Below are 27,083 nucleotides of genomic sequence, written 5' to 3'. Positions count from 1 at the left end.
AAGAAAAACAGAAAGATAAAGGAAATGAAGAAGACAGAAAAACTCAAAGTAAAATAACAAACGTTGCCCTGAACACATGACCCACCAAAGAGGCATATGAAAGGTGGCTCCGGAGAAGAGTCGTGGCTTTTATAACGTAACAGGCCAGAAAAACAATAGCTGCCATCAAAATGCCCAGAGCGCTCTAAATCTCCCATAAAAGTCCCATAAATCTGTGAGTTTGATCTATAGCTCAACTAAACCAATGACAACGATACAATCCACCTTAATAAGAGATATACTGACTCCCTGACAAAACCATGGAAGTCCTCCAAGCTACACTTGCCCTCCACAAAAGAGGATGTCAGATACTATTGAAGGAAATCAAACGCAATCTCTCTCCTCTAAAAAAACAGACTTTGCAAAAGCCCTTCTGATCACAACCACTCATTGCAGAAACCTGAAACTCGTATGTAACACCTGGCAAAAATATTCTGCATATCCAGCACATGACGAGCTGAAATGCAGAAATCCAACAACGAGAAACCTCTAGTAAAATGGAAGGTTATGAAAACTGATCATGGTGTAAAAAGGTCAGAATCCGAGGCATCAAAAGCAATGTAAGCAAGTTAGATTTTGAGAGTCATAATCAAGCCTTATTTGGACAAGTACTGGGATCCCCTCAAGACAATTAAATGCTGTAGGAGCACGCTCACTGAGCGTCTTCAGCGAACCAACAGTGAAAAAAAATGGCACCCAGCCTACTCTTTCAGGACAAAAAGGAGTCAAAAGCAGACCAACATTCAATACAATTCCAGTAAATCCCACCTATCACATTGGTCAAATACATAAAAGTTAAAGTGACAGTGCGCCGATGTGAAGAAAAGATGGCACTACCCAGCTCGTCTGATCTATACTCTGTAGCTAACAAACAAATCACAACCAGGGGGCCGAACGAAGCGAAAACGCATTGGACAATACTCGGGAAAATTAACTCCGAGGTGAAAGAAGAAGCTAAAGCTCCAAAAAGGACAGAGCAGCGAGGAAATAAGCGAGACTTTAGACACTTAATGGAAGCTTCAAAGGGAGAAGCAGTTTATTGCTTGGATTATAGAACATGGTCAGTGTTAAGTATGAAGCTTATTTATGACGTCGCCCTGCAGATAGCAGAACAAGGGTAGGGGCGATCCACTGATCCGAATTCAAAATTACCAATTAAAAGATACAATATATACTGGAGGCTTGAACCCGTAGAAAAGGGTAGTGGTCTGTTAACAGCCCAGAAGCTGCCGCATACAATTTATACATGTATGGCTGCTGACTGCTATAATGTTAATAGTACAGGCTATCCCTGTGTTTTACCACCATTGCTTCAAGACCCAAGTACATGACCTCAAGTGGGTTATGTCGGCTGGCCAGCAACAGACTATGAGACCACAATTAGGGAAGACACTAAAATCACACTCCAACAGAAAAACAGTAGTGTCACTCCAGGCCTGTTGGGAATGCGCTTCAAAAAACAATATCTATGGCACAATTAGCTTTGAACATATGGGGGTCTTAATTCTCGCTTGAAGAGTAGAGCACTCAAAACTGCTATGTTCAGAGAAAAGTAACGCTGTAATATTACAAGAGACCCAAAGATATCCCGAGATATACTTATATTGTCCCCCTACCGGTACCCACAAAAATTCCAACTCTCCTGCCCCATGCAAGACAAGTAAAAAGACATCATGAGAACGGTCACGTCCATCCCATGATAAACGGCAGAATAGTGAACATCAAAGGCAGAATAGGTACATGATCATTCACACTGTTCCCTACTTATCCCCTAAATGAAGGAAAAGAACAAATATTTTCAACATTATTCCAGACTACAGCCGATTGTGCACAGGGTAAGCTTTCAATGCTATACTATACATAGTAACAGATAGATCAGGTGCATGCTACAATACCCCAAATACTCCACTGTCACTGGTGCACAGAACATGCCAGATCCCTGGAGGAAACCGAGGTGAAAGAATCATCGCACTCATACCACAATATATTATTTCTTGGTGACACTGGCAATAATGTCCCAATTATTAAACACCAGTAAAGGATCCCAGGTCCTATCCGATCATGTGCCTGTCTAACTCCCATGATAGCTCTATCAGGCAGAAGCCAAATTCCCTTGGTATATTGATAAAATAGCCTTCAATGATCCAGAATTAAGGGACTCCATCAAACCACCCCTAGAAAAGAACTAAATAGAAAATGGTAACAGAGGTCTCGCAGGCTCAGCTGTGGGATGCGGCAAACGCTGTACTGCTGGGAGAGCTGATCACACACATAGCCACTATAACCAAACTAGAGAACGACAAAAAGAGGCAAACAAGATTCTCAATTGAAACAGAGATTCAACACAAATCAACGTGATTACAAAAAATGTACAGACAACTATGAAGCGTTAGCAGAGAATTTGAACAATTCTTACGTACATGAAAAATGCTGTGAATTCTTTAAAAATGTTTTACCAAAAATATTACATAAAGGGAATAAGCAAATAGAATTTTAGTATATAAACTTAGGCACAGGCAAATTAAACAAGCTTTAGAAATGCAATAGGTCTCGCATTGTTTAAAGTTAGAGCTATTGGCATTGCAAATGGCAATGTCTATTACCGCGGTGTGATCACTACACTGCGGTCAAAGACACATATGTAAACGAGCACTAGCCACGAAAGTCCACTGAAACAGCAGTGGGAAACTTGCAGGCAGAAAAACACTTCCTAGTGAAAAAGCACCTATTTCCCATTAACAAACAGTCAAAAGATTAAATAAAAAAATCTTGTTTACCTGCTTTTGTATTCCATGTAGAAGTAACAAGCTGAATCACAGTGTAGGATTCTTTGGTGAGGGGAAGGGAGAGTTATGGAGGGAGGAAAAACAGTACCTCAATCACCTCGAGAGCAGAGGACGGGCACGGATTCTTTGAATTATCTGTGCTTGGTCCCTGCTAAACGGAGGCAAGCGTATCTGACATTTGGGCTGCCTGGTCAGTTAGGAGGCAGCAAAGAAGAGTGAAGCAGGAACCAGCAACTGGTATGCAAGTACGGGCTTCAAGTCCTGTGCTGAAATACTATTGCCTTTGAATTATTGTAACCTTAGGACGTAGTTTAAACATACAAGAATGACTAAAAAGATTAACAACAAGCATTTGCAATGCAATAGGTCTCGCATTTACGGAAGTTTAAACTATTGGGATTGTAAATGACATTGCCTTTTATGTAGGTTTCAAAAACCAAACCATAAATAAAAGGCATCGTCATTTATATTGCCAATTGCTCAAACTCGCGTAAATGCGAGATGTGTTACATTGCAGTTCCTGTCAGGCAGAAGAATTGGGAGTAAAGGCATCGGGTTTCCTGGGATTGAGGCTGGAGCGGAGAGGTCTGTTGTGCTTGTAAGAGCTTGCAGACTTCCCATTTGCTTGCCCCCGTAGATGCCGGTCGCCACTGGATTTGACCACAGAAAATAAAAGTAGTAATGAGTTTGTTGACATCTGTGAGGGGTACATAGAAACCACACTCACTATCAAGAAACTCGCCTGATGCATGTCAGTGCAGCTGGGCCACTGTGCACCCTCACAGATTAAGGGTGAGAAGATGCTATCACCTTCACCTTCTCACCGTGACCAACTTATCCTGCATGCTACACAATCGAGATATAACTTGTACATGGAGTGCTGAGTTCAAAGTGCGATTTGACTGTGGGAAGATCATTATTACCTGTGTTTACTTGAGCCTCAACAGCCAACACTCTACAATACCCACAGACTTGACCCCGTTTAAATTGAGTAACAAAGTGCTGTGCTACAGAGGGTTAAGAAAAAGCACTTTGCTGCAGAGTACCATTAAGCACTTAGTAGCGAGTGAATGATGTGAAGTGCGTTGCAAGAGTGGAACTTAATGAAATACGTTGAGGCAGTGTCGTAATAAGAATCACTTTGCTGCATCAACGTAGCAAAAAACGCTTTGAAGTAATGACGTAACATGAAGTGAGACAAAATTCTACGAGCGACTTCGAAATACATCATGTTAGTTAAGGACATTCATGTACTTTGCAGTCAGCAACACTGGGTGAGAATGTTGTTGTTTCTTTGGAGGCGGGGGCTAATCTCGCATTAGAGTATTGGCTCATATTTACTAGGGCGCGAAGAATATGATGAAATGCAGCACCTCGGTAATGGTGCAAGTGAACATCTGTAGAGGTGCATTGCCTGGGGGTCCTCCTCAGGCCAGGTTGGAATCATTGGGCTCTCCACGGGTTGGCTGGAACACAGGGCAGAGACCAATGTAATGTAAATACGGTGCTCATGTACAGCACTCCAATACATTCGGGACGAGTTCGTGCTATATAAAAGATGCACACAAAAAAAGGAAGGAGCAGCAGGGACCCGCTGGGGGGGGGGGGGGGGGGGGGGGAATGGCGAATGCTTTAAAACATGTTTTCCCTCAGTTTGTGATGGTCTCTATAAAGGATATTTTCAGCTGCAGTGCCCATCAAAGAGTTTCACTTGTGATCCTCTTAAGATGATAAACAGCACTTTAATGACACAGTGCTCTGTTTATTAGGTCGAGCCTGGCCAGTGCATGTGCTGCTGTGCATGCTTTATTAAAAGAAATGAAGCTCTGCCCACTCTCCACACATTTTTCATTGGCTTGTGTCATTGTCCTTTGGAAACTGTGGATTTTCATTGGTTAATAGGCTTAGGAGTCCCTCCTTAGTAACGCCGTGTCGCATTTTGTAACCTCCCATCAGGACACCCCCTGTTACATGTGCTACTCAGTAGGCTTTAATTACAGCCTCCGAGCACTATTTGGTTAAATGTTTTTCTCCTGCCCAGGACACCTCTATCACTAACGCTTTATTTATTTTTTCCTTGCATGGCACGCTGATGCAGTGGTTGCCGTGACTTTCGTTTATTTGCTGCCTGAACGCGGCCGCATATTTTTCGCATTCACTTGACAAACAGATCCTTTTTTAGGTCTCGCCTGACCCAGCGGATGCGCTGGGTCTGGCGAGACATTTAGTAGGTGGGTTTCGAAAGTGCTACCCACATTTTTGTGCTGGCTACAAGCGTCAGTGCGCGATGGCGTTCATGCACACAGCTGCTCCCCGCATTCCCCCCTCCTTTCTCGCCCAGCCATCTGCCTTTCCTGCGCCAGCCTTCAGCCCCATACCCCTCCCCCGTTGCTGCGCGCGCATCCCTAGCATGCGTCATCGTGATCACTTTTGCTTTTAGAGTGATCGTGATGAGGGATTGATAGCTCCTTCACACTGAGACCCACTGTGTCAACCGAAGGCTAACGCTCTGCTCTCCTCTGGAAAAGCACTCTTCCCCCTAACCCTCGAGTCTGCATCAGAGACATTCAATGTCCGCACTTTACAAAAGTCTCAACTTGGGTTATACTACCTGTTTTTGACCATTCACTATGTATCGAGCCCTGACCCCTCCCTCTTGGAAGATCTCTTCTGACGTGAGGGACCACCTAATGGACTATAGCCAGCCTCACCCTGTTCTCCGTATCTGAAACATTCCTTCATTTGGCCAGTCATATCCACCTCTCACCGCCCCCCACCCACCCCCACCCCACCCCCCCATTAACCATGTAACCAGACCCGTCACTGCCTCTTCCTTAGCTGCATAAATTAGTGACCACCGCTCCCCCAGCGCGCTTTTGTCTACGTCTAACCTTAATCAGAATTCTAAATCGGTCTGCTCCCTTATCTATACTTATATTTAACTCAATATATAAATGCTTTCGATATTTTTAAATGTGTTCCTTTACAAGTAACATATTCAACACCATCAGCTGTGTTCGTATTATTAAAACCAACAAGCATTCTCTATACTTTGCTTCTTCTCAAAGATTTCCTTTTACGTTCAGGTGTTCTCTCCAGATAACTGTTATAAGCCACACCCAGTGGCTTTGCAGTGCCAGATATTTATATGCCTCTGAGAGTGTCTGGCAATTCTCAGCAAGTCACATGCCACCCAAACTGCAAAGTCTCACACAAGTCTCAGAAACCATATCCCGCTCATACTCAGAATGCACTACTTCTCCCAGAGGTCTCTGTAAGTTGTCATAAACGAGAGACAAGGCAAACACTGGAACAAATTGCCGCCCGTACACCAACCCAACCCCCCTCACTCGCCTTCAGCTCTCCCCAGACAGCGCCCGACCCCCGCCATGTCTCCCAAGCGCCCGTAGGAATTGCCACCAATCCAGCCGGCTGAGATAAATGGAAGTCCAATCACTGGTGTGTGTGCTTCACTCTTAACACATCAGCCCAAGCTCTGCATCCCCTGGCTTCAATCCAGGACAGCGCTTTGCAGCAGCTGCAGTAAAATGAAGCGCCACAAACTGAACAAGGAGCACACAGGCCCGCCTTCAGCCACCCCCTTTTCTGCTCAGCTGACTGCCTCCCTCCCTGTCGCTCTCCTCCTCTGCTGGTCTCTTTCCTCGGCCCTCACCACTGGCTGCCAGTGTGTTTGTGCATTTTAATCCAGCAACCTGATGTGGCACTCCATGTACACTGCCATTAGGGGAGCTGTTTGTTTAATGTGCAGTGTACTGCGCCCTTCAAAAACACCAACGCGGGGTAAACACTGCTCATGGGGGTGTTCGGTTCAACAACAGAACTAAGTGCAGGCCGAGGACCACCCAGTGAGTGGAGTGTGGGATTCCCATTGTCAGACTGCCCTCTTCAGTTTATTATGATGGTGTATGTGCTAACTGAAAGGAATGGTTTCTGTTGGCGTGTTTGGAGCCGAAGTACACACCAGCTCAAAGGGAAGGTCGAAAGTGCAAATCTGCAAAAATAAATACGTTTGTGCGGTTCAGGCAAGGCAGAAAAAGACAGATCCAAAAGTATGGCTCAATTCATTCCCAGAAAACTTCCCTCTAAATGAAAACAAGAAAGATGTCGGCTTTTGTGGCAGAGTGCTGTGAACCTGTCAGGGCTGAGGTAAAGGGGTTGGCACTGAGGCTCCTTAATATAGATAAATGTGTGACCGAGCCTCGGGCGCTTCCCTGCTTGCCTCGGGCACGCTGGCATCTCGGAGTTAACAGCCCTCTCCGGAGCAGGTATTTTTGACCGATTATAAAATATTTAAGGGGAGGCTAACCTTGAAGGAATGTTTCTAGAGCTCAGCTAGTTAAAGGAGGCCCAACAGTCCCCAGCCATCCCGGGAGCCGCAAAACATGTTTGCTTACAAGTTTATTTAAAAGGCCACGGCATCGCTGCTGGGTGATGTTTGGGAGGTGGGAGGGGTGTGTTTTTGCAGGCAAGCATTACGGGCGCCTTATGAATTAAATAACAAGGCACGGCTCGATGCTATTTGGGAGGTGGCAGGGGTTGTTCGTTATTTAGTATGCACGTTTCAAAGTGCTGCTGGCGGGCGGCTGCGCGCGCGATCGCGTGAACGCAAGCTTTAGGCCAGCCAGCAGCACTTTGAAATTCCCACATACAAAATGTCTCTTCGAGCCAGCACATGCGCTGGGCTCAGCAAGACCTAAAAAGGACTAAGAATGCGAAGGAAATTTTTTTTAAATAAAAGGGATTGGCCAATTGCACTTCTTTTTGGACCTATGGCCACATGTGATCTGACATGTAACTCACATGGCCCAAACACTATGCTGTTTGTTTTGGTGGGTGGAAGCAAAATGTGAAAAAATGTGAATGACAGCTGAACAGACTAATAATGCAGAGGTCTAGCCCAAAGCTCTTCTAAGCATTGTTTATATGCATGTATTTTTAGATATGGAATTGACCAAAGCCTTTTGATTTTAAGGGTTCTCAGTAATCCACTTGTATGTTGTGCCACACCCATTTTTCTTCCTCCCTCTACAGTACGAGTCATTTGGTTAGCCTACTTCAGTCATGGACTAATTTCACTGAGTGATGGCATTCTGCTTTTTCACATCATCTTTGCATCGTCCTGGCCTTATGGCCTGCACAGCACTCCCAGAATCCTCGCTGAAATACAGATGTCTGGATGTGGCAGTATGCTATCTGAGTGGCACCTGTGCCTTAAACACTCCTAACCTGAATGGTGCACTTTGAGCAGACTAGAAGCTGCATAGCTACATCTCAGTCAATTATCACAAACTGTATGCCTACGTTTGCACTGATCTACTCGGATTGTGTGCTATGTTCACTTCTACTGTGATTGAGGAGTCACAGCAATGGGGAGATGAGGTGTAGGCTTTTATTAACATTTACAAATGAGCAGTACAGCAAGGGACAGGTGAAGTGTGGGGTTGTACAATCTGTAGGTGTGAAGAAATTAATAACGGACTTATTTTCCAGTGCTTCATAACAGGCGTCAGCCATTTGAAAGCACTGAAAATAACCGGTGTTACTATCGCCTGATGTAATAGGAGTCAGTTTACTGACTTCGGAATGATGGAAGTCTGAGTTGCCAAGATTCAAATTGTGAATAGCAAGATTTACACAATAAATATTTAAATTACAGAGCCCTCGTGAAGGCCAATGAGCTATTAAATAAAAAAGCAAACAGTATAGTTGGAGGGTCGGCCATAGTAAGAGTGAGCATCAATGAAGTTCTGAATGGCTTGGCTGAAGTACACAGGAAAGACAAAGTAAATGATGTGGAGTACTCTGGGATTAGATAGAAATGTGGCACAATTTATAGCATTGTTAAATAGCTTTTTTTATGGGGTAATGTACACTTATGAAAAACATCCCAATGATAGAGCATGCATAGATAGGTTTCTTCTGAAGAAACCTATAGCTACTGAGCGAACCCCATTTAAATACAAATTCTCCATCAGTTAATGATTTTATGACGCATGGACGGACAAAAACTCCATAATATTAAATAGGTCCCTTCTACCTCCCAGAGTAAAACCATATATGATGTTGCACTGAACAGAATAGAAGGCTAACATACATTAGACATCAGCAGTAGGTTTCTGCCACATCTCCCGCTCGTTATTTTTACCACGGCACTACCACCACAATTTTAATTATCTTCGCTACTATTTCGACATTGTTACTAGTGCTACCAGTTTAACTTCTCCCATTTCCTTTAATATCTGCACGCAACACTTTACTTCAATCTCGGGCGCATTGCTCTATGCTTTTTCGGGTTTATATATATATATTTTTTTAAGGAATTTATTAAAGAAACTTACTTGCCACTTTGCTATCAGTGTATCTGAGCTGTCAGTTTGCAGTAGTTATCTGCCCCTGCCCCGTTCCACCCCGGCTGGTGCAGTTTGTTGCGGAGGGCGAGGTGACCGGATACACTTTGATCCAATTCCGGTCCAGGGGACAGCTGGTGTCTATGCGAGACTCCTGACTCACTGATACATAAGCAGCATGCTGGAGCGGACGCACGCAGCAGGTGCGCCGAAGGCGCCCCAAAGGCAAGCCCGTCTGCGCCCGTCCGTGCCTGGACCGGGCCCAGGGCCACAACCCCTGTCCGTTTTCCACCAACATTGGGACCTAGATTGATTTATACTAAAGATACTCTTCAGAGCCTCAACTCACACATGAAAGATCTTTGCCAGCAGGTAGATCCATTGAAGGAGCCAAAGCCTTGTCCATACTGTGACACAGACTTCCTCTTCACCAAAACAAAAGGCTGTCCAAGCACGTAACAGGATCCACACCTGCAAACACCTTCGCACAAGTCGTTCCTAGGATTGCTCTTGAACACGTGCTCTCTTATCAAACACAATATTGAATTTGCAGAGTTGCTTGCAACACACACCATAGACATGGCTTTTTTTGCTGAAACATGGGCAGACAGTACCTCTGATCCCGAGCTGGCCTTAGCCAAAAGAAATGATAGACCGGACAAGCGGGGAGGTGGATTAGCGATTATCAAGGACACAATGTTGATAAAAAGCTCCTCAACAGGAAGCTGTCCCGACTGTGAATTGCTCTCATTTAGAATCACTCTAAGTGACAACTATACATTTAATGGTACATTATTGTACTGCCCTCCGGGAGCGATAAATGCATTTGAAGAGATAATTAGTCTTATCATAAATCGAGCCTCAATTCACAGGATTTCTCCATCTCAAGTGATTTCAATTACCATCTAGAAAAATGCAAACGACCAATATACAGATTCTCTTTTTAGAGAGTTGATGGCCAGTGTTTTGATGCAACAGTTGGTTAAGCATTCAACTCACGAGGCCGGTCACACACTACATGAAATTTTTACATCCAATTCCCAACTGAAAGTACAGGAGGTTTTGCCAATCTCCTGGTCGGACCATAAGGCCACTTTGTTTGTACTTCCCTCCTCTCACAATTTTCCATGCCCTCATTCCACCCACAGGATATTTAAAGGGCAAAATTGGAAGAATATTTGCCCGCAGCAGATGAAATTAGCACTAGCATCCTCCAAACCGAACTTAATGTCCGTAGTAAACGCAGCAACTGATAAGCTTCACCAACTGGGTTGAAGCGGCAGTAAACACTCTAGCTCCAGAAAAACCCCTCACTAGTAAGCGCATGAAGAAATCAGAACCCTGGTTCTGTGACACACTATGTACCCGGAAGCAACTCTGTAGAAAAGCAGAGAGACGCAGGAGGAAAAAAATGACATGGAAGCTGAGAAAATTTTATAGACACAATCTTTGAGCACATATAAAAAAAATGATCCTGGACAAGAAAAGTTGCTACTTCACAGAGAAAAGTCAGGCAGGCTAGCAACTCTAGTAAAATACTTTTTTGACCCTAAAGGAATTAGTAACACTACCTGTCCCACCAATAAAGGATAGCAGTGCGGCATTCTGCAACCGACTTGCAGGTTTTTTTTTTTAGGGACAAAGTGCAGTTTATTTTCGATTCCCTCACAGAAAAGGGTACTGATCCTCTAGTGGATCCCCCCACTACATCTCCTTTACGACCTGTTTTTAGTCTGGATTCCTTCGTTTCACCTGATGCAGAACTGATCTCACAAATAGTCAGAGCAGTTAAATCTGGAGCACCATCAGACCCATGCCCCCCTAAATTTTCCAACTGCCATCTGATGATATCAGTGAGCAACTCAGCCTACTTTTCAAAGAGATTTTCAGGTCTGGCATTTTCCCAGATGCGTGGAAAAAGGTTTCAATCCTTCCCCTATTAAAAAAATTAAATGTGCATCCTAGTGACCACAATAATTATAGACCCATTGGGAGGATCCCTTTTATAGCTAAGGTCTTGGAGAAGATCATAAACTCCCAACTCACTGCCTTTGTGTCCTCAGAAGACCTGCTTGATCCCTCACAATACGGTTTCCGGCACGGGGATGGCACGGAGACTGCCCTGGTTATGGCAGCAGAGGAGCTTCGTACCACGCTGGACTCTGGGGCAGGGGCCGCCTTGATCCTATTGGACCTATCGGCGGCTTTTGACACCGTGAACCATGACATTCTTATCAAAAGACTCCAAAAGGTGGGAGTTAAGATCTCAGCTCTAAGTCTGATCAAATCTTATTCAAACAGGCTGCAATTTGTTCAGATTGGCGATTCCTGTTCAGAACAGTTCACACTTCCATATGGAGTGCTGTAGGGCTGCTCACTGAGCCCTACTTTGTTCAATCTATATGTGACCCTGTTAGCTGATGTCATCAGGCAGTTTGGCTTTTCACTGGTTTCCTATGGGGACGACACCCAGATTGTAGTGTCCATCTCAAGCAATCTGGAGGAAACCGCTGCTCACTTTAATCAATATATGTCCCACGTAGACTATTGGATGAGCGCAAACTGCCTAAAGCTGAACGGAGGAAGAACAGAGGTTCTCCTGTTGGGATCCGACACCTCATTTTGGTCACAGAACTGGTGGCCTCTGAACATGGGATCTCTTCCTACTCCAGTGCATAAGGTCAAGAATCTGGGCATCATCTCTGACGACAGACTTACCTTTCAACATCAAATTAATTAATAAAGTCGCCTCTCAGGTTTATTTAACACTGAAGTTAATTCGGAAAGTGAGACCATTCATCCCCCCATATGCAGTTAAAACACTGGTGACAAGCTTAGAAACGGCTAGAGTGGACTACGGAAATGCCCTTTATTTGGGACTTCAGAAACAGCACATGCTTAAACTTCAGCGGGTGCGAAATGCTGCCGCCAGGATGCGGCTATATATTCCCAAGTTCCAGTCCGGGTGCCAAGGCTTAAAAAACTCCATTGGCTCCAGGTAAGAAAAAGAGGACAGAATTCAAATCTCTGTCTAGGGTATAAAGCTGTACATGGAACAGGACCTGCGTACCTGAAACAGCACTTCTCATGGTATCATCCTTGTAGAATGCTTCGCTCAGCTCAGAGCAAACTTCTCCAGACACCCAAATTCAGGAAAGTTCGCTGGGGAGGAAGCAGCTTTATTCTGAACACCGTAAAATTGTGGAACGTGCTCCCTCTAGTCAAAAAACTGCCCAACACTACTCTCTTTCAGAAAAGCACAGAAAACTTGGCTTTTTTCAAACTAAATTCTACCTCCTTTCTGTTCATTGCTGGCAGACTCCTCCGATGTAGCGCCAAGACGCCCCTGGGCATTCGAGCACTATATAAATCTCAATCAAGTTACTTTGAATGAAGGGCGGTCCTCAAGGTTCGGTTTTAAAAGCAGTATCCCATTCTGGATTCACGCTACATGTCCCTTTGGAAGGACCGGCTTTCATTAGGAATCATTCTTGCAGAACAGTCTTGTAAATTGTACATTTATTACGTATGGGTCTCATTAGGAAGCGCTGTAAGACTGAATGAATCAGTCCTTACAAAGAGAAGAAGCATGCTTTCCAATTGTTCTAAATGCTGAACGTCCTTTTGAAAAGACTGTTCTTTGAGAACAAAATGTGCAAAATAAACGTTGCCGTGGAAAACACTGCGAGGGGATCAATCTGGGAAGAAATTACAATTTTTGAATGAAGCCTGACCAGAACAAACAGTAGAAGAGGTGTGACCGGTACATTTTTGTAAAACACGCTGGTGCACTGATGTGTGTGACGTGTGTGTGAGCTAGAAACGTTTTGTTACTGGAATAATGCAGCAGATTGTGGATTATGTAGAAGATGGGGCAAATACAAATGTAAGTGTTAAAAGTGCTGCAGTTGTGTAACTCCTCTGTACCAGTGGGGATGGGAAATGAGCTGACTGGATGGATCCGATGGCCCATCTATTTCCAGAGCCTCTTTGAATCTGTTAACTCAGGATACACAGGAGAAGCCCAGGCCTCCTTGGAAGGTCGCAGCACCTCTGAATAGTGGAGTTGCCTAGCGCTGCACATCACCTTGGGATGTGAGGCACAGACATAGCCTAGCTAAAGATGGAGGTTGCAGAATGAAGTACCTTCCAGGCCCTTTGAAGATAGTTTCCGCTTTCATTCAGAGAAACTCACACTAGAGACTACAATTGTATCAATAATGATAAACATTAGCTATGTTTACAGTCTCATCTATACAAATTTATCATAGTAATTATTTTCTATCGCGATGTGTTGTGTCTGTTATACAGAAAGTTGAGGCCTACCTTCGCTTGTGCTGCGGGCTCTCGGCTCAGGGCCTTGGTATCTCGGCAGCCCAGCTGAACCCTGCTGGGAGTACCAGAAGACCCAAGTGGTCTACTGTCCCCAACGATTAATTCTGCCAGGGTGTGGAAGCTACCCCTGCCTCACGCGTGAGGGGCAGATTCTTCAGTTCATCCTCCTATAGGAGGTGCATGTAAGAAGGGACGTTTGGCACACCTCCGGTTTTGAAGGGAAAAAGGAAACAGCTAGTAATTGAAGTGGACCCTTCATACTCCACCTGTTGCAGTATTGGTAGCTCTGCCCCCTGCCTTTGTCCCTCGGTGGGGCGTTGGGTTTCTAAGCATGCCTACCTGGAGTGCCGTGTAAGGGGTGCACATAAACAAAAGCCCTGTGTTTCAGCAACCCTGCGTTGCCCAGAGACATTAGTGTTTCTCCAAAGCACTTTTCTTGAGAGCCCTGCCCGAAGGCATTAGGCATGTAGACATACAGACGTGGGACACTGCGCTTACCTGGAAGCTAGTGCTGTGTAGGCAGCCCGGTGCGTAGAAACTTGGTCACAAATCTGGACGAGAGCAGCAACATCATTGACTCACTCACAATATAAAGCAAATAAAATGCCCACATAGGACTCACTCGATAGCATTTTACCAATTAGATAAAAAGCAATGTTCCACAGACGAGCTCTTGGCTGGAAAGCTTGTAGTGAGCGGAGCACTATGTTCATATGCGGTGGTCATGCATGCATGCTCAGCTCTTGGAAAGAAGTGCTGTCGCACAACAGAGTGAGCGGAGCCCCTATGTTCATATGCGGTGGTGATGCATGCATGCTCAGCTCTTGGAAAGAAGTGCTGTCGCACAACAGAGTGAGCGGAGCACGTATGTTCATATGCGGTGGTCATGCATGCATGCTCAGCTCTTGGAAAGAAGTGCTGTCGCACAACAGAGTGAGCGGAGCACGTATGTTCATATGCGGTGGTCATGCATGCATGCTCAGCTCTTGGAAAGAAGTGCTGTCGCACAACAGAGTGAGCGGAGCACGTATGTTCATATGCGGTGGTCATGCATGCATGCTCAGCTCTTGGAAATAAGTGCTGTCGCACAACAGAAGAATCACTAAGTTCGAGCCTCGCTTTACCCAACAACTCTGCTCTTAGGAAACCCGGTGGAATAATGAATACCCACTCACCTCCAAGGCTCCAATGGGACGGCTGACGACCCTACTCTTGGCAGTGACCACTTCACATGCCCGGGGGACTCGGGCTGCCCCTTGCAAGAGAGACCAGGCGAAGTGATGGGCCACGGAAGCCCCCAATCTGGAGGGCTTCAGGGATGTGGGCCTGCGCAGCAGGCGTTAGTCGAGCCCGTTAATGGTGCAGATGGGTCCGAGCCTGACACTGGGAGGGGGTTTCCACCGATCAAGGTCGGTAGCAGACCTCCCTATTACAGACAGCATATGGGGGGGGCATTAGCCCCAAAGCCACCCGTCGTTTCCTCTTTCTGAACACTAAAAAATGAACACATGCAGCAACACGTACAACATATTCAATTCAACAGTCCCGGACAAACGTGCTCTCTCTGAGAGGCACGGTATTATTTTACTGTGTTTTGACTTAAAAGCATTTTTAGTCATTAACAAGAAGTGTCTGCTTCCTCGAAATGTCAAAAATATATCAAATTACAAGATAAAAAATGTTGCTTCCACAGGAGCCAGCATGGGCTGCAGCGTGACACACACAGATCAAAGGCACTGCCGATGCGAGAGCTCTGGGCCCGAACAGCAGGCACACAACCTGTACAAGCCTCCCACCTCCGAGGAGCTGGAGGGACATCTTCCGAGCAGCTGGAGGTCCACAGATGAAAAGCCAGCCTGAGAATGGCCCTGCCTGCTGCCGGGAACGGCAAACAGCAAACCACCGACCATATACATTACAGGACACACGCCAGCAGCTGTCGTCCTGCCTCCTCTGTTTACATCCACAGCGGCTAATGCACAAGCCAGGCCCGGCCAACCACAACAAAGATGGACATCTCCACCAGCCTGCTCGGGGAAACACTGGCGACAAAACCCGACGCGAGTGGAGAGAACTGCCCGTAAACAACCTACCATGCTGGAGTCCCCCCTGGTCACGGGGTAAGAAAGTGACCAAAGTACAGCTCCTAACACAGGGTATCAAGGACAGTCCAATTCCAGCGGCTATAGCCAGACCACGGTCCTGGACACCAGTTCTCACCCGCCCACTGCCCCCACGGACACAAAGTAGAGAGAGCATGGACCACTGTATCAGATACCAATACTAGCAGTCAGACCTCTCCACAGCCCTACAACAGCCCCCACGTGCAGTCAGCAAGACTGGATCCCACCGCCCCACTCCACCCCACGGACACAAAGTAGAGAGAGCATGGATCACTGTACGAGACACCAATACTAGCAGTCAGAGCTGTCCACAGCCCTACCCCAGCCCCCGCGTGCAGTCAGCTAGACTGGATCCCATCGCCCCACTCCACCCCACGGACACAAAGTAGAGCGAGCATGGACCCTCACTGTATGAGACACCAATACTAGCAGTCAGACCTCTCCACAGCCCTACAACAGCCCCCACGTGCAGTCAGCTAGACTGGATCCCATCGCCCCACTCCACCCCACGGACACAAAGTAGAGCGAGCATGGACCCTCACTGTATGAGACACCAATACTAGCAGTCAGAGCTGTCCACAGCCCTACCCCAGCCCCCGCGTGCAGTCAGCTAGACTGGATCCCATCGCCCCACTCCACCCCACGGACACAAAGTAGAGCGAGCATGGACCCTCACTGTATGAGACACCAATACTAGCAGTCAGAGCTGTCCACAGCCCTACCCCAGCCCCCGCGTGCAGTCAGCTAGACTGGATCCCATCGCCCCACTCCACCCCACGGACACAAAGTAGAGAGAGCATGGATCACTGTATGAGACACCAATACTAGCAGTCAGAGCTGTCCACAGCCCTACCCCAGCCCCCGCGTGCAGTCAGCTAGACTGGATCCCATCGCCCCACTCCACCCCACGGACACAAAGTAGAGAGAGCATGGATCACTGTACGAGACACCAATACTAGCAGTCAGAGCCGTCCACATCCCTACCTGAGTGCAGCCAGCTAGACTGCATCCCACCACCCCACGGACACAAAGTAGAGCGAGCATGGACCCTCACTGTATGAGACACCAATACTAGCAGTCAGAGCTATCCACATCCCTACCAGAGTGCAGCCAGCTAGACTGCATCCCACCACCCCACGGACACAAAGTAGAGCGAGCATGGACCCTCACTGTATGAGACACCAATACTAGCAGTCATAGCTGTCCACATCCCTACCAGAGTGCAGCCAGCTAGACTGCATCCCACCACCCTACGGACACAAAGTAGAGCGAGCATGGACCCTCACTGTATGAGACACCAATACTAGCAGTCAGAGCTGTCCACAGCCCTACCCCAGCCCCCGCGTGCAGTCAGCTAGACTGGATCCACCCGCCGCACTCCACCCCACGGACACAAAGTAGAGAGCGCATGGATCACTGTATGAGATACCAATACTAGCAGTCAGACCTCTCCACAGCCCTACCCCAGCCCCCGCGTGCAGCCAGCTAGACTGGATCCCATCGCCCCACAGACAAAAAGTAGAGAGAGCATGGATCACTGTACGAGACACCAATACTAGCAGTCAGAGCTGTCCACATCCCTACCCGAGTGCAGCCAGCTAGACTGCATCCCACCACCCCACGGACACAAAGTAGAGCGAGCATGGACCCTCACTGTATGAGACACCAATACTAGCAGTCAGCTGTCCACATCCCTACCAGAGTGCAGCCAGCTAGACTGCATCCCACCACCCCACGGACACAAAGTAGAGCGAGCATGGACCCTCACTGTACGAGATACCGATACTAGCAGTCAGAGCTGTCCACATCCCTACCCGAGTGCAGCCAGCTAGACTGCATCCCACCACCCCACGGACACAAAGTAGAGAGAGCACGGCCCCTCACTGAACGAGACACCAATACTAGCCGTCAGCTGTCCACATTCCTACCAGAGTGCAGCCAGCTAGACTGCATCCCACCACCCCAAGGACACAAAATAGAGAGCATGGATCACTGTACGAGACACCAATACTAGCAGTCAGAGCTGTCCACATCCCTACCTGAGTGCAGCCAGCTAGACTGCATCCCCCCACCCCATCCCACGGACACAAAGTAGAGTGAGCACGGCCCCTCACTGTACGAGACACCAATACTAGCAGTCAGAGCTGTCCACATCCCTACATGAGTGCAGCCAGCTAGACTGCATCCCACCACCCCACGGACACAAAGTAGAGAGAGCATGGACCCTCACTGTATGAGGCACCAATACTAGCAGTCAGCTGTCCACAGCCCTATCCCAGCATCCCCATGTGCAGCCAGCTAGACTGGATCCCATCGCCCCACTCCACCCCACGGACACAAAGTAGAGAGAGCATGGATCACTGTATGAGACACCAATACTAGCAGTCAGAGCTGTCCACAGCCCTACCCCAGCCCCCGCGGGCAGTCAGCTAGACTGGATCCCATCGCCCCACTCCACCCCACGGACACAAAGTAGAGAGAGCATGGATCACTGTACGAGACACCAATACTAGCAGTCAGAGCCGTCCACATCCCTACCCGAGTGCAGCCAGCTAGACTGCATCCCACCACCCCACAGACACAAAATAGAGAGCATGGATCACTGTATGAGACACCAATACTAGCAGTCAGAGCTGTCCACATCCCTACCAGAGTGCAGCCAGCTAGACTGCATCCCCCCACCCCACGGACACAAAGTAGAGCGAGCATGGACCCTCACTCTATGAGACACTAATACTAGCAGTCAGCTGTCCACAGCCCTACCCGAGTGCAGTCAGCTAGAATGTATCCCACCACCCTCACCCCACAGACACAAAGTAGAGGGAGCATGGATCAGCCCTATATGAGACACCAATACTAGCAGTCTGCTGTTTACAGCCGTACCTAAGCCTTCCATGTGCAGTCAACTAGACTGTATCCCACCACCATCACCCCCCGCCCTAAACCTCACTTTATCAACACAAAGAGGAATAGATTATGATTAGGACTTTCCACTGATCTCAGAAGCCTAGCCAAAACCAGCACTGCCCTCTCCCATCCAAGTCCTCCATTGCTCTCCTCAGTCTGAAACATGCATTCCTCTGCCTGTTTCCAATCTGCGGCATTCATGAACCCCGATACAATCAAACACCTGCAAGGCCGCCTTCAAAGGGAACGTCAAGCCGCATCGTCATAAACATGCGTATTGTATGTGGTGACTTAGCAAGTCGCTTGCAACCCTTGCCACTACGGACTTGTGGACAAAGTCATGATGGAAAGTTAAAAGAGCTTCATCTACGTGGTCACTGTCCTTACCTAGATCATTGATTGTACACTCAACCCACTACAAACCAATACTGATTTATGGACTTCAATAAATGAATCAAAATACAGCCCCAGTGAAGTATGTAAATACTGATAGAACGTCACCAAGCTCTACAACACAGACGAAGTACCCAGACACTGCTAGAATATCCCACAGCTTTACAACACAGACGAAGTACCCAAACACTGCTAGACCCTCCCCCAGCAAACACTGGTAGAATGTCACCCAGCTCTACAACATAGGCAACGTACCTAAAACACTGATTGAATATCGCCCAGCTCTACTACACAGAATGTGAATAAACACTGCTAGAATATCCACCGGCTCTACAACTCAGCAGAATACCCAAACACTGGTAGAAAATCCCATAGTTCTATAACGCAAGCAAAGTGAATAAACTGCTAGAATATCCCTCATCTCCACAACACAAGCTAAGTACCCAAACACTGCTAGAATATCCCCCAGCTGTACAACACAGGCTAAGTACCCAAAAACTGCTAGACCATCCCCCAGCTCTACAACACATGTGAATTACCTAAACACTGCTAGAATATTCCACAGGTGTACAATATAAGCGAAGGGAACAAACACTGCTAGAATAAGCCCCAGCTCTACAACACAGGCCAAGTATCCAAACACTGCTAGAATGTCAACCAGCTCTCACAGACGAAGTAACTAAACACTGCTAGAATATACCCCAGCTCTACAACACAACCACTCAATTTCACCTCTAACATCAATGATTGGCTTCCACATCTTACATCCTTGAACTGTACCCCACATACTGATCCATCAAAATCCCTAGGATTCCTACTAGACAATAACCTCTCCATGTAGAACCCCATCAACACCTCTACCAGAGGGGGTAATCACCAATTTCACACACTGAGGTAACTAAAACCTTTCCTTCCCATTGCAGATCTCAAAATAGCAGTTCAAGCACTTGTGATCTCCAAGCTTGACTATTGGAATGCTACCCTCGTGGGTCTACCGAAAATAAAACTAGCTCCTCTGAGGACTAACCTTAATGTGGCTGCTCGGTTCATCACAGGCCTACAAAAAATGAGCATATCAACCCCCGTCTTACACACCCTGAACTGGCTACCTTATGAAGCTAGGATTCACATAAAAATCTCCTGTACGACACAAAGCCCTTCACCACAACACTCCTTGCTACCTAGCCCAGAAACTGGTTCCATCTGATGGTAATAGATCTTCCTGTAGCACAAGCTCCCTACTTCGCAAACCTCAAAATTTCAACACAAAAAATAAAATCTACAAGGGAGCCTACTCCTGTATTGCTCCAAAAATCTGGAACCCTTTCCTCCGAAGACCAAGACCAACCCTTCAATAACCACCTTCAAACAAGTATTTGAAATGCTACAGATCTCATATTTGTCAGAGCTATTGGCGTTGTTAATGACAATGGTGTGTTTTGGTTTTTACTGTAGTAAATGTATTTACAGAGACACAGCTGCAGCACTGCCTAGAGGACTTAGAATGAAGAATTACCGAGAGTACCAGAGAAGCAACTGGCAGCATTGTCTAGAGGACTAAGGATGAGGAATTACCACTGCGACCAGAGAAACAGCTGCATCACTGCCTAGAGGACTAAGAATGAGGAATTACATCATGGAGCAGAGACGCAGCTGCAACAGTGGCTAGAGGACTAAGAATGAGGAATAAGCACTGGAACCAGAGACACAGCTGCAGCATCGCCCAGAGGACTTAAAAAGAGGGAGAATTTCAGACGGAATCAGAGTAGCAGCTAGCAGCACTGTCTGGAAGATTTACAATGATGAATTACCAACGGGACAAGAGTAGCAGCTCTGTCACTGTCTGGAAGACTTAAGAGGAATTACCGACTAGATCAGAGTAGCAGTTAACAGAACTGTCTAGAGGACTTAAAATGAGGAATTACCACTGGGACCAGAGAAGCAGCTTGCAGCACTAGCTAAAGGACTAAGAATGAGGAATTACCAATGTAAACATCGAGGCAGCTGCATCACTGCTTAGAGGACCAAGAATTGAGGAATTATGACAGGATCAAAGAAGAAGCAACAGCACTGTGTAGAGGACTAAGAAAGGGGAATTACCACTAGGAACAGAGATACATCTACCACATCTGCAACCAGATAAAGAACAAGATTTACAGACCTTTTTACATAAGCAGAGCAACACGAGTTCCTAATGAGCGAAACATAATTAATGCAAAAAACGAAAGATTGGGTGAAAGGGAGCTGCTAAACTCGATCTTCAGTAACCCAGACTCTATAGATCATAAGTGAAAGCTAAAGTGCGGATGGGGAGAACACGGAGAAACGGTTGGTGGGAGGGGGAAGCAATACCATTGGTCAACTGCTCATATTTGCAACATTTCCAGAACATGAGGCAGGCAATCAGAAACCATAGTGCACAAATCTAACTGAAATGGACGGAAGCAAAATGAGCCCTTGAAAAGGGCCAGTCACTATGTGAGGGAACGACAGACCAAAAAGGGGAACAAATGGGCACGATGTACCTTTCAGAAGTAAGAAATTGAGAAAGGCACCTGGAACAACCAATGGCAAGCAATGGGCCAGCTTGAAGCTCATGTACTGAACACACCAAGCCTTGCAGAGCAGTGCATGCGCGCTGACTAGGCTCGACCTAAAAAGAAGTCACATTTTTATTATTGAATTGTTTCCTTCCCCACTGATAATATCAAACTTTACCACCGTTAATCCAGTTGTTTCTGGAAACTTCTTATGGCTTCCCATGCTTGAGATTCTATTGTTAATTTTATGACATTACCAATTATGTTATTTGCCAATCTCCCTCTCACTACAACTTACTTGTGTACTGCATCACAAAGCCCAATTAAACAAAATAGTCTAGTTTGTGATATCACCATGTGATTTTATTACTTTGTGTACATTGTTATTTTCCATTTGTACAGCGCTTTGAAACCTGAAATGGTCTTTTTCGCGCTATATAAAACTTCATGAATAAAATAAGTACACAACCACTGCTAGACTATCCCCGAGCTATACAAAACAGGTAAAGTACCCTAAAACTGGTAGGACGTCACCCAGCTCTACAACACAGGCGAAGTACACAAATACTGCTAGAACTATAGCCAGAGCTACAACACAGGAAGTACTCAAACACTGCTAGAACGTCACCCAGCTTTACAACACAGGAGAACTACCCAAACTCTGGCAGAACTTTACCAAGATACACAACTCAGGCGACTTACCCAAACACTGCTAGAATATCTCCCAGCTTTACAACATAGGCGAAGTACCCAAACACTGCTAGAATATCTCCCAGCTTTACAACATAGGCGAAGTACCCAATCACTGCTAGAATACTCCCCAGCTCTACCAGACACAGTCCAAATAAGAATGGAACCAGCTGAGGTAAACAGTCGGAACAAAAACAGCGCACACAAATCTTCAAGGCTGACGCAGGACCAGAGCTCACACAACCCAGAACATGCCAAGTACACACACAAGAACAGTGTCAACAGAAGGAAAAACGAGCATAAACAGTAAATGTAGGCCCACGAGCAGCTTAGGCTCAAATACATGAGCACTGCAAGGACAGGCCCAATAATACTTCAGAAGAGTTACACTATAGAAGACAGGACATACAAACACTTACCAAGGAGATAACAAAAAGGTTCAAATACACGTCCCCTCCGATTCCCCGAAAACACCAACACGACACTCATGAACAGGTAAACTGTACAGAGCCCGATAAAATCCCCCAACTGTCTAATCAGACACTTCCCAAGTAGACGCCATGATTCTGCTTAATGCACGTTGTTCTTTTCAGTTATTGTTGCAGTCTCACTGAGCCAGCTTCCATCTATTCTGCGCTGGCTGCACGGTTAACCCAACTGTACTCCGTGGTGACTGTAGTGTTCCAGATTTACTCTGCTCTTGTCTGATATAACGTTGTCCGTCTATTGTGTGAGTATATCTCTCTACTGCCACAGGAGTCAAAGGTGGTTCTGGTGCCCCCTCCTCTGTACCAGGCAGACGCATTCGCTTCGTTTTCTGTGACGACTGTGTTCTGGCCATGCACAATTCGTCTTTCAGGTTCCGTCCAGCTTTATCTGTCTTGTGTTTGGGATACATTCTTGTGCATTTTAGATACAGAGTGATGTTGCTGTCGCTTATTCCAGCTGTTCTCTGCTATGTTCAATTCCATTCTGCGGATATTTATTTTAGTTCTGGTTGTATGCCACTAGATTCTAGCCCGTAATGATCTAGTTGCTACAGACACCTTCAGTTAAGTTGTGTCTCCAGTTCTTTTCTACCTTTAGTATTTTCCATGTTACTATTTTAAAAAATAGTCAAGTTGTCTTGTACCCGAGAAATATTCGGTTCTTTTCCGGCTCGGTGTGTACCCTGCAATCTTTCAGCTGTCTTTTGATCGGGTTCTGCTCCATCCATTCTGCCACACTTCCCACAGCTTCTTGAAGGAGTATTTGGTCCGACTCTCCGCCGTCTGCTTTGCGTCTCAGCACGCTGTCCAGCTGGATTCTGTTCCCTTCTCTTCCGTTTAATGCCTGTCCTGGCAGCATTCTGCCTGGATTTCGGTGGCGGAGTTGTATTAAATGTAGGTTTCCAGTATATTCTAGTCCGGTTACACGTCTTATCGAGCGGTTGTCAGTCTGGCCTGCTCTTGCCTTCAGACAAACTCCCGAGATTAGGTTCGGGCTCTAGTCTGCTCCTCCGCAGATCCAGCCGGAGGCTGCTCCATTTGTGGTGCCTCTGAAAGTAGTTCCGGTCGGATCCAATTCAAGTTACGTTCGCTTTAACTGGTTTCTGTGCAGTTGTATTTCCCGATTGTCTCACTTCTTTTTCCTGCTCCGGGTGTATGCTCTTATTTTCTTCAATATTCAACTATATTTTTGCACTGAAACCCATTACAGTGATTTAGAAACGGAGCTGTTCCCCCGCAAATTAAAGGAGTAAAACGGGGCTCTTCGGTTTACCCTGGAGATAGTAACTCAGCATTCAAATGGGCGAGAGTAAAAGCGATGCCGCAAACCTGCGTACGGAAGCGACCTCTTTTGTGCAGTACGATAAATTACAAATAAAGTTGACAACACGCGAGCTCCTTCCTCATCTGGTCACACCGTCAACCTTCTGACATAAGTGGTCTTTAAACCGACGCATGGTGGCGGAAATATCGCTTTCCCACAGGAAATACCCCTCGGCCGCCCCAGGCTCCGCCCGGGAGCTATCCAAAACCTGAAACGGCTCCCTGGCAAGAAACGGCAACGAGCGGACATGTGACCGGGAGCCGTGTGTGGTTCGTACAAGGACGGCGCCGATGCATGCAGCCACCGACCTTACACTTCAGACACGTAGGTTAGAAGTGCTCCCGTGGGAACAGCCCCCCAGATCAGGGCCCGCAGCGAAGGTTCCCACGATGGAAGCAGTGACTAGAGCATCTGTGGGGAGCCCGGCCGCGGGAGTATTGAGGGAATAAGACACGGACGAGGAGCACTGGCAGGCGTCTAACTCTCGGTGCGTCCCTGGAAACCCAAACGGATTAGGGGCTGGGAATTATGAGACGAGGTCAGAAAGTTAAAGGGGAGGTTACGGTCATTAAAGCGGTGCACCACCAGTTGTTTGATATGTCTTTACATCAGACGGGCAGACACACATACATTACACACACACACACACACCTGAGAGGTTATTGGGGAGAGAGCTCTAAACACGCCGCTATCCTATTTGCAATCACTCTCTCCCTATTAAAAGGTACACTCGTTACAAAACACCGAAAGGGCGATCCCCGCTCCCCTCCCGCTGTACGCCCATTGACTTCACTCTTTCAGGCTCCTCTCTGCCTGGACCCTCACTGGGGTAGAGGTGTGGGGACGAGCAATGGGGCAGGTTAAGGATGACTGTATCGGCACGGGGGGGGCAGAGATCAAAGGCGGAGGCAAAGACAGGTGTGACGGGCAGGGTTCCTCCCAGAGGCGAGGGTAGCACGGTGCAAGGCCACAGTGATGAGGAGGGAGAAAAGGGTGAAGGGCAGGAGTAAATCAATCCCGCTGTGGCGTGGGAGGAGGGGCAGAGTCCCAGTAACAGGGAGCCAGACCCTAGTGACAGGTGAGGTACATGGTCCAGGTGAAGGGGCGAGACAGGATGACAAAACCCCAGTGACAGAGGAGGAGCATGTTCCCAATGAGCATGGGACACATCCTCAGTAACAGGGGAGAGATACGGGCCCAGAGACAGAAGGGAGACCCCAAGTGATGGCGAAGTGAGTCTCCAATGAGAACGGAACAAGAGCCCAGTGACAGGGGAGGTATGCGGGCGCTGTGACGAGGGAGACCCTAAGTGATTGGGGGGGGGGGGGGCGTCCATTGATTATGGAACAAGAGCCCAGCGACAGGAAAGGGATACGGGCCCCTTGACGGGGGAGAGAGGGGGGGGGGCTAGGTGAAGGGGAAGTGAGTCTCCAATGAGAATGGAACAAGAGCCCAGTGACAGGTGAGGGTTGCAGGCCCTGGGAGGAGGGAGACCCTAAGTGATGCGGGAGACCCTAAGTGATGGAGAAGTGAGTCTCCAATGAGAATGAAACACGAGCCTAGTGACAGGGGAGGGATACAGGCCAGTGACAGGGGAGGGATACAGGCCAGTGACAGGGGAGGGATACAGGCCAGTGACAGGGGAGGGATACAGGCCAGTGACAGGGGAGGGATACAGGCCAGTGACAGGGGAGGGATACAGGCCAGTGACAGGGGAGGGATACAGGCCAGTGACAGGGGAGGGATACAGGCCAGTGACAGGGGAGGGATACAGGCCAGTGACAAGGGAGGAATGCGGGCCAGTGACAAGGGAGGAATGCGGGCCAGTGACAAGGGAGGGATGCGGGCCAGTGACAAGGGAGGGATGCGGGCCAGTGACAAGGGAGGGATGCGGGCCAGTGACAAGGGAGGGATGCAGGCCAGTGACAGGGGAGGGATACAGGCCAGTGACAGGGGAGGGATACAGGCCAGTGACAAGGGAGGAATGCGGGCCAGTGACAAGGGAGGAATGCGGGCCAGTGACAAGGGAGGAATGCGGGCCAGTGACAAGGGAGGGATGCGGGCCAGTGACAAGGGAGGGATGCGGGCCAGTGACAAGGGAGGGATGCGGGCCAGTGACAAGGGAGGGATGCGGGCCAGTGACAGGGGAGGGATGCGGGCCCTGGGAGGAGGGAGACCCTAAGTGATGGGGAAGTGAATCTCCAATGAGAATGGAACAAGAGCCTAGTGACAGGGGAGAGATACAGGCCAGTGACAGGGGAGGGACGCGGGCCAGTGACAGGGGAGGGATGCGGGCCAGTGACACGGGAGGAGGGAGACCCTAAGGGATGCGGGAGACACTAAGTGATGGGGGAGAGGCTCCATTGATAATGGAACAAGAGCCCAGGGGAGGAGCAGGGTCCAGGTGAGACGAACCCCAAGGACCATCCCATCTGCTCCTCCCGTACCCTGGTGCTCAGCCCTCAGCAGGTGCACCTCACACGCCATCTCCGCCCCTACAGGCCTCCCGTGTGATGCATGCACTGAGCCCCGGGAAGAACCGAAGGGAGCGGTTAGACATTGGTCAGAACGGACCAGTCTGACAGGTGCACCGCGGCTTCCCAGGGCCCGTGTCGCGAGCAGGGGGCAGCGGGAGCAGGGTTCTTACCTTCCGGAGCCCTGCCAACCGCCATCTTACACAGCAGCCCCTCACTCAGGGCGGCGACGTCTGACGTCAGCGCGCACAGAGCCAGGCGCACCCCCGGCGTGGCGCGTCACGTGCCTCCTCGCTGCTGTCAGAGCGAGGCCACGCCTCCTTCGAACGGCGAGCGTGGGGCTCGCGGGCAGCGCCGTGGGGGTCACGCCTTTCCGCGCAGGCATACCATGTCCCGCCTCCACCGGACGGTGTGAGGGGGGAACACATCACTTTCGGGCAGGTGGCGGCATGCTGGACCTGGGTCCGAGAGCTGCCACCGCCAGAGCACTGGGAAGCTGCTCCGGTCAGAACTCCTGTCACTCAGCGTGATATTCGGATTCCTCGCGTGACATGTCCCATTTTACTGTTTGAGTGTAATCTGCGTTGGGATTATGGAGAAAAAATGTAAATTGAAG

General features: G+C 48.0%; 1 protein-coding gene across 4 annotated transcripts in view; it reads right to left on the bottom strand.

The window, feature by feature from the left end:
* The window catches only part of CAMTA2 (calmodulin binding transcription activator 2), a 1,245,102-nt gene extending 1,218,378 nt beyond the window's left edge, over positions 1-26,724 (bottom strand). For 3 of the 4 annotated variants that reach the window (XM_085638477.1, XM_085638474.1, XM_085638476.1), the window contains exon 1: positions 26,641-26,717. The gene's annotated coding sequence lies outside the window, so the exon portion shown is untranslated. Of the gene's footprint in view, positions 1-26,640 lie in introns of all 4 variants that reach the window. The other variant, XM_085638475.1, reaches the window with a different exon arrangement.
* Between the last annotated feature and the right edge of the window lie 359 nt (positions 26,725-27,083).

Source organism: Triturus cristatus, chromosome 12 (genome assembly GCF_964204655.1).
Source record: "Triturus cristatus chromosome 12, aTriCri1.1, whole genome shotgun sequence".
Lineage (NCBI taxonomy): Eukaryota > Metazoa > Chordata > Amphibia > Caudata > Salamandridae > Triturus > Triturus cristatus.
Note: the sequence above shows the minus strand (reverse complement) of the source record. Positions and strands in the feature narration are given on the sequence as shown.